Genomic DNA, 6,950 nt, shown 5'->3' with positions numbered 1-6,950 from the left:
CCGACCCACTGTGCAGTTGAAAATCCTCATAAAACTTACAGCCAGCCCTTGGTATCAAAGTTTCCTCTGTGTCCACAGTTCCACATCCACAGATTCAACCAACTGCAGATCATGTTATACTGTAGTATTTACAATTGGAAAACATTTACTATTGAATCCATGCAGTTCAAATCCATGTTGTTCAAGGGTCAACCATATTTTTTTATAATTTTCTTTTAGTGTGGTAAAATACATATAAAATTTACCATCTTAACCATTTTTAGGTGTACACTTCAGTGATATGAATACATTAATAATGTTGTGCTACCGTCACCACTATCCATCTTCAGAACACATTTTATCCTGAAAAACTGAAACTCTATGCCTAGTAAATAATAACTCCCCATTCCCCTCTCCTCCCAGCCCCTTGAAACTACCATTCTACTTTCTGTCGCTATGATTTTAATCACTCTAAGTGCCTCATAATAGTGGAATCAAAAAATACTTGTCTTTTTGTGGCTGGTTTATTTCATTTGGCAAAACGTTCACAAGATTCATCCATCCTGTAGCATATATCAGAAGTTTCTTCCATCTTGAGGTTGAATAATATTCCATTGCATATATATATATATATATATATATATATATATATATATATATATACCATATTTCACTTACCCATCATCTGTAGGTGAACACTTGGTTTGCTTCCACATTTTGGCTATTATGAATATTGCTGCTATGAACATGGGTATACAAATATCTCTTTGAGACCCAGATTTTAGTTCTTTTGGGCATATACCCAGAAGTGGGAATAAGTTGTCACCTGGTGTTCTTAGCTATATATATATTTTTTTCATTAGTTCATGTCTTTTATTAACCAATATACAATCACTTGTCTTCTGGTTTGTTGAAACAGTAGGTCAGACAACATTTGCCACAATAATGTCTGTCAAAGTGGCTGGCCATAAAAACTCCAGCACCACATTCATCTGAAGGGCACTCCCGACAAAGGCGACTGATTTTAAAATTCTCATCCACCTTATAGTATTTCAGGACAGCCAGCTTAACCTTCTTTCTCTTATGCTTGTTCTTCTTGGGAGTGGTGTAAGACTTCTTCCTTTTCTTAGCGCCACCACGAAGTCTCAACACAGGATGAAGAGTGGACTCCTTTTGAATGTTGTAGTCAGACAGAGTACGTCCATCTTCCCGTTGCTTGCCAGCAAAGATCAGTCTTTGCTGGTCAGGAGGAATTCCTTCCTTGTCCTGGATCTTGGCCATTACATTTTCTATTGTATCCGAGGGTTTGACCTCGAGAGTGATGGTCTTCCCCGTCAGGGTCTTCACGAAAATCTGCATATTGGCGGTGGTGCCACTGCAGATGGCGGATCCGAAAAGCTGTATTTCTATTTTTAATCATTGAGGAACAATCATGTTATTTTTCCACCGTGGCTATACTATTTTACATTTCCACCAACAGTGCACAGGGGTTCTAATTTCACCACATCCTTGCTCACATGTGTTATTTTCTGTTTGTTCATATAGTATACAGTAGCCATCCTAATGGGTTTGAGATGGTATCTCATTGCAGCTTTGATATTTCATTTCTCTAATGGGTAGAGATGTTGAGCATCTTTTCATGTGTTTATTGGACATTTGTATATCTTCGCTGGAGAAATGTTTCTTCAAGTTTTTTATCCATTTTTGAATTGGGTTATTTTTTTGTTGTTGTTATTGAGCTTTAGGAGTTCTCTCTATATATGATAAGGGATATTAATCCCTTACCATGTGTATGATTTGCAAATATTTTCTTCCATTCTGCAGGTTGCCTGGCACTCTGTTGATAGTGCCATTTGATGCACAAAATTTTTAAATTTTTGTGGTCCAATTTGTCTGTTTTTTCTTCTGTTGCCTACCTCTTTAGTGTCATATCCAATAAATCACTGCCAAATCCAGTGTTGCAAAGATTTTGTCCTGTTTTCTTCAAAGAGTTTTATCATTTTAACTCTTACATTTAAGTCTTTGATCCATTTTAAGTTAATTTTTGTATATGGTATTAAGTAAGGGTCTAACTCATTTTTTGTATGTGGATATCAACTTTTCTCAGCACCATTTGTTGAAAAGGCTTTCCTTTCCCCATAGAATGGTCTTGGTCCCTTGAGATTACATATGAATTTTAGGATGAGTTTTTCTGCAAAAAATGTTATGGGAATTTTGATAGGGATTGCATTGAATCTGTAGATTACTTTGTGTAGTATTGACATCACTTTGGGTAGTATTAATATTAAATCTTCCTATCCATGAACATGGAATTTCTTTCCATTTATTTATGTCTTCTTTAATTACTTTCAGCAGTGTTTTGTAATTTTCATTGTAAAAGTCTTACTTGGTTAATTTCTAAGTATTTAATTCTTTTCGAGGCCATTGTAAATGGAATTTCCTTAATTTCCTTTTCAATTGTTCATTGTTAGTATATAGAAATGCAGCTGGTTTCTGTGTGTTGTATTTGTATCCTTCTACTTCAATGAATTCATTTATTAGTTTGAACATTTTTTCTGCTGAATATTTAGAGTTTTCTACATTTATGATAATGTCATCTGTGAATACAGGTAATTTTACTTCTTCTTTTCTGATTTGAATGACTTTTTTTTCTTGTCTCTCTGGCTGGAACTTCCAGAACTTTTTTGAATAGAAATGACAAAAGTGGGCATCCTTGCCTTATTCGTAATCTTAGGGCAAAAGCTATCAGTCTTTCATCATTGAATATGATGATTGTTGCATGGTTTTCATATGTGGTTTTTATTATGATGTGGTCATTTCTTTCTATTCCTAATTTGTTGATTTTTTTTTTATCATGAAAGGATGTTGAATTTTGTCAAATTCTTTGTATCAGTTGAGATGATCTTGTGTTTTTTTCCCTTCATTCTGTTAATATGGTGTATTACATTGATTGAGTTTTGTAAATTGAATCATCCTTTCATTCCAGGAATAAATCCCACTTGGTGTATCATTCTTTTAATATGCTTCTGATTTCAGTTTGCTAGTACTTTGTTGAGGATTTTTATATAAAATTTCAAAAGGAATCTTGATCTATAATTTTCTTTTCTACTAGTTATCTTTGTCTGGTTTTGGTATTAGGGTAATGCTGGCCTCAAAGAACGAGTTAAAAACTATTTCTTCCTCTTCAATTTTTTGGAAAAGTATGAGAAGTACTGGTCTTAATTCTTCTTTAAATCTTTGGTAGAATTCACCAGTGAAACCATCAGGTCCAGGGCTTTTCTTTGCTGGGAAATGTATGATAACTGATTCAATCTCCTTATTAGTTGTAGATCTATTCAGATATTCTATTTCTTTGTGATTTAGTCTAAATAGGTTCTGTTTCTAGGAATTTGTTTACTGTAAGTTATCCAATTTGCTGGAATAAAATTGTTCACAGTACTTGCTTCAAATCCTTTTTTCTTTCTGTATAATTGGTAGTAATGTCTCCACTTTCATTTCTGATTTTAGTGATTTGAGTCTTCTCTCTGTTTTTTCTGAGTTCATTTAGCTAAAGTTCTGTCAGTTTTGTTTATCCAGGTCCCAGTAGTTCTTATAAGCGATTCCCAGCTTGAGCACATTCAAATTTTGAGTGTGTACTATGTGACAAGCAATATATTAGATGTCAGGTTTATATTTTTAAAAAATATTTAAAAATGTATAAACATATAAAACATTTTTAAAGTGTATATCACTTTTTTTCTTTCAAAATGACCCAATGGGGAACAGTATTTTTATTTCCACTATATGGATGAGGAAACTAAGATACAGAGAAGGTTGTCCAAGGTCACAAAGCTTCTGAGTGGCAGAATCAGTATTCAAATCCAGGCAACCACTCTCCAGAGCAACATACTTAACCACTATGCCAGACAAATAAGTACAAAAAATAAATCAATAATTTTCAATATTTGATAAATGCTATCAAGGAAAAAAACAGAATGGTATAAGAGAGGAAAACATATGAGTCTCCTTTAAAATGGGTAGTCATAGAAGGCCATTCTGAGTGAGGATGTACATTTTAGTTGAGGCCTAAAGCTTGAATAAGAGCCATTAGCTGAATGTCTGGGGCCCTAGCAGTCCCTTACAGTAACTAATCAATCCAGCCAAACCCCTCCAGCCACCCACACTTGTCTTGCTCATTCCCGCTTTCATGCCTTTGCCTGCACCCTACTGCCCTTTCCTGTGTTGTCATTTTTTCCACCTAAGAATATTTTTTGACTGAATATATTGCTTATTGCTTAATAAGCAATATATTCTTATGACATATAATAATTCATGTGCAAACTGCCTGATAGGTCCTTGTCTTGTTTTATTGGTGGTTATGTTTATATTCAATAAGCCACACAAACCACTGGCCAGTTACATGGCCTCTCCCTTATTCTGAGGGGTTCATTAACTTTATAAGTCAGAGCATGTGATCCATGACATGAGCTTCACCATGAGGGCTACAGGTGCTATGACCAGGGCTGGACCCCTGAGCCGAGAGTGATCAGTCTTGAGGCTGGCATATGAGGTAGTAACATGAGGAATCTCCCTCATTAGGGCATGCTTTCCTGATTGTTCACTATTTGAACCAACCTGCTTCTTTCTTTGGGGGAGTTTAAACAGAAAACATAGAAATAAAAGGAAGTCATAAGTATTTGCCTAAAGACTCTAAGGAAATGCAGGATAAATCTTTCTGAACACATTTCTCTTCATCAGAGTTAGGAGACACAGCTCAGGAAAAGACCAGAACTGAGGGAGGACAAAGAAGCCTTACCATTTGATGTAACTGATCATTTATCCTATGTGACAGTCATTTATCCTATGGAAGGAGTAAGTCATGGAAAGAATTAAGAGGACAGAAGGAAGAGTCCTTGTGGCCAGAATAATCACAACATTATGGCTCGAGCAAGGAGGAGAACCTAAGGAAAGACAAACGTGGTTTCTTGCTGAAATGGCATTTGAGGAACTGAGGCTTTGGAACTAGAGAATGGAAGGAAAGATGTTTGCATGTTGTACAGATCACTGCTTTGAAGGAAATAGAGATTAAATACCTAAGAAAGGATATGAGAAATTTTTTGTCTGGTCTGTATAAACCCAAAATGACAGTAAGGCTATTTGAGAGATGAAAGAACTGTAACATACAGAGTTTAGGTACTCATCACCAAGCTCTCCATCAGATTCAACGTCTTTCTAACTTAGATGGCTAGAAAATATTTCTACTCAAGTTTAAGCTCTATAACTTAAACATTTTTGTCTCTCACTATTTATGAGAAAGATCTGGGTTCTTGGAGTAGTCTTCATAGAATTTGAATACTGCTCTTTAAAAAAAAATCTTACAAAAATTATCAACTCAAGAGATCCAAGAGAGAAGTGATTTTTCTTTCAATGAATATTTTCAAGCAGAATCTGTTGCTTGAGGAGATGCTGTAGAGGTTATTCATTAAGCATTAGGTAAAAGTTGGATTAATTGACCTCTTAAATTCTTCCTATTGTTTAACTATATTTCTTTGAAAAAATTAAAACAGAAAGGAAGGTAATCATTTTATTCTATATCAAAACTCTAACATATTAAAAATGGGTAGATTAAGACCCAGCCTTGTCCTGATACTTTATTTACAAATGATTAGAGAAAATTTAACTGTACATTTTTTCCTGCTTTATTTCTCAAAATTAGTGAATTTTATTCCTTTGGAAAATTTTCAAAGTTGATTAAATTAAGTACATTTGTAAAACAATAATTGGGGGCTTACTGAAAACCTTGGGTTTTTTGAAAGTGTTACTTCACGACCTCCTCAGGAGCTTCCAGGTATGATCTGAAAATGGCCCCTGGACACAGAAGGCAGGGAGAGACCAAAGAGGGAGACAGACCACTCCAGATTGGTGGCTGGCAGGTTTAACAAGCAAGGGAACTTATGAGGCTGCAAGACAAGCAGATCTCCACACCAGCTCACCACAGTCTTAAAAGTTTATGTTGAGGCCTTAACCAGGTTCAGTCACATACCCAGTCCAGAGAGTTTCATCACCACATCACTAGCTCAAGGATGCATCCTGGGGGCAGCTCCTAGGAGCAGTAAGCAAGCAGAACATACATTCCAAAAACAGAGGAGGGGGTGAGGAGCTTCCAGTTGCTGGGGTCCAGCTCACATCCGGGTCAAACCAACAGTCACATCCTCTCGATGAACTCCAATAGGAAGTCAAACATGATTTAAGAATTATTTGCTAGATTAAGTGTGCTATAAAAATTACAGAAAATAAAATGTATAACTTACAAAGCTCATTTTTTTTACTTTAATGTTTGTGTTTTAATGTTTTAAAGGAGCATTTGCATAGGATATGTACCTTCTTTCGTAAGAGAAAGCATGATACTGATACCTATTCTATAATTAAGTCATACTTTTAGAAAGTCTGTGAATCTACCTAATCTCTTTCAGCTCTGTATTCTTAATAAGTGAAAAAAAATCATTGGCAAGACTTAATTAAAATATTCAGGCCGCATATAAGCTGGAAAAAATTTAAAACTAAAAAACATTGTTCATTAAATACAAAAATGCAATGTATAACACATTGATATATTAGAACTTCCACTGAATAAAAATGACTAATTATGGGTAACACTTAAAGATAGTTAATTTTTGTTGGGGTAAACAAAGGGATCGATAGTGAAACTAGAAAGATATTCATCTTGGTAGTTAAGATATTAAAATCATGTGTAACTATAATGCAAAGCTATTGAACATTATATGGGTTAGAGAGTTAAATAATATATTGGATACAGAATTTAGAAATTGCTTTCTCTTATTCTGATTTTTTTCTTAGTCTCATTCTCTCCCTCACTATATTATATACATATAAAACACACCACAAACACACATAGACAAACACATATACTTTGTGTGTACACACACATACACACACATAAATGAAGAACACAAATGTGTTTGTGTGTGTGT

General features: G+C 34.8%; 1 pseudogene across 1 annotated transcript; it reads right to left on the bottom strand.

Moving 5' to 3' along the window:
• Window positions 1-838: 838 nt before the first annotated feature.
• LOC103076438 (ubiquitin-40S ribosomal protein S27a pseudogene) lies at window positions 839-1,371 on the bottom strand (annotated as a pseudogene). The gene has a single exon (XR_014368621.1). The product of XR_014368621.1 is annotated as a ubiquitin-40S ribosomal protein S27a pseudogene (transcript).
• Window positions 1,372-6,950: the final 5,579 nt, after the last annotated feature.

The sequence above is a fragment of the Lipotes vexillifer genome, unplaced genomic scaffold, assembly GCF_000442215.2.
Source record: "Lipotes vexillifer unplaced genomic scaffold, Lipotes_vexillifer_v1.1 scaffold460, whole genome shotgun sequence".
In the NCBI taxonomy this organism is placed as follows: domain Eukaryota; kingdom Metazoa; phylum Chordata; class Mammalia; order Artiodactyla; family Lipotidae; genus Lipotes; species Lipotes vexillifer.
The sequence above is the reverse complement of the archived record's forward strand: the minus strand, read 5'-3'. Positions and strand labels throughout refer to the sequence as shown.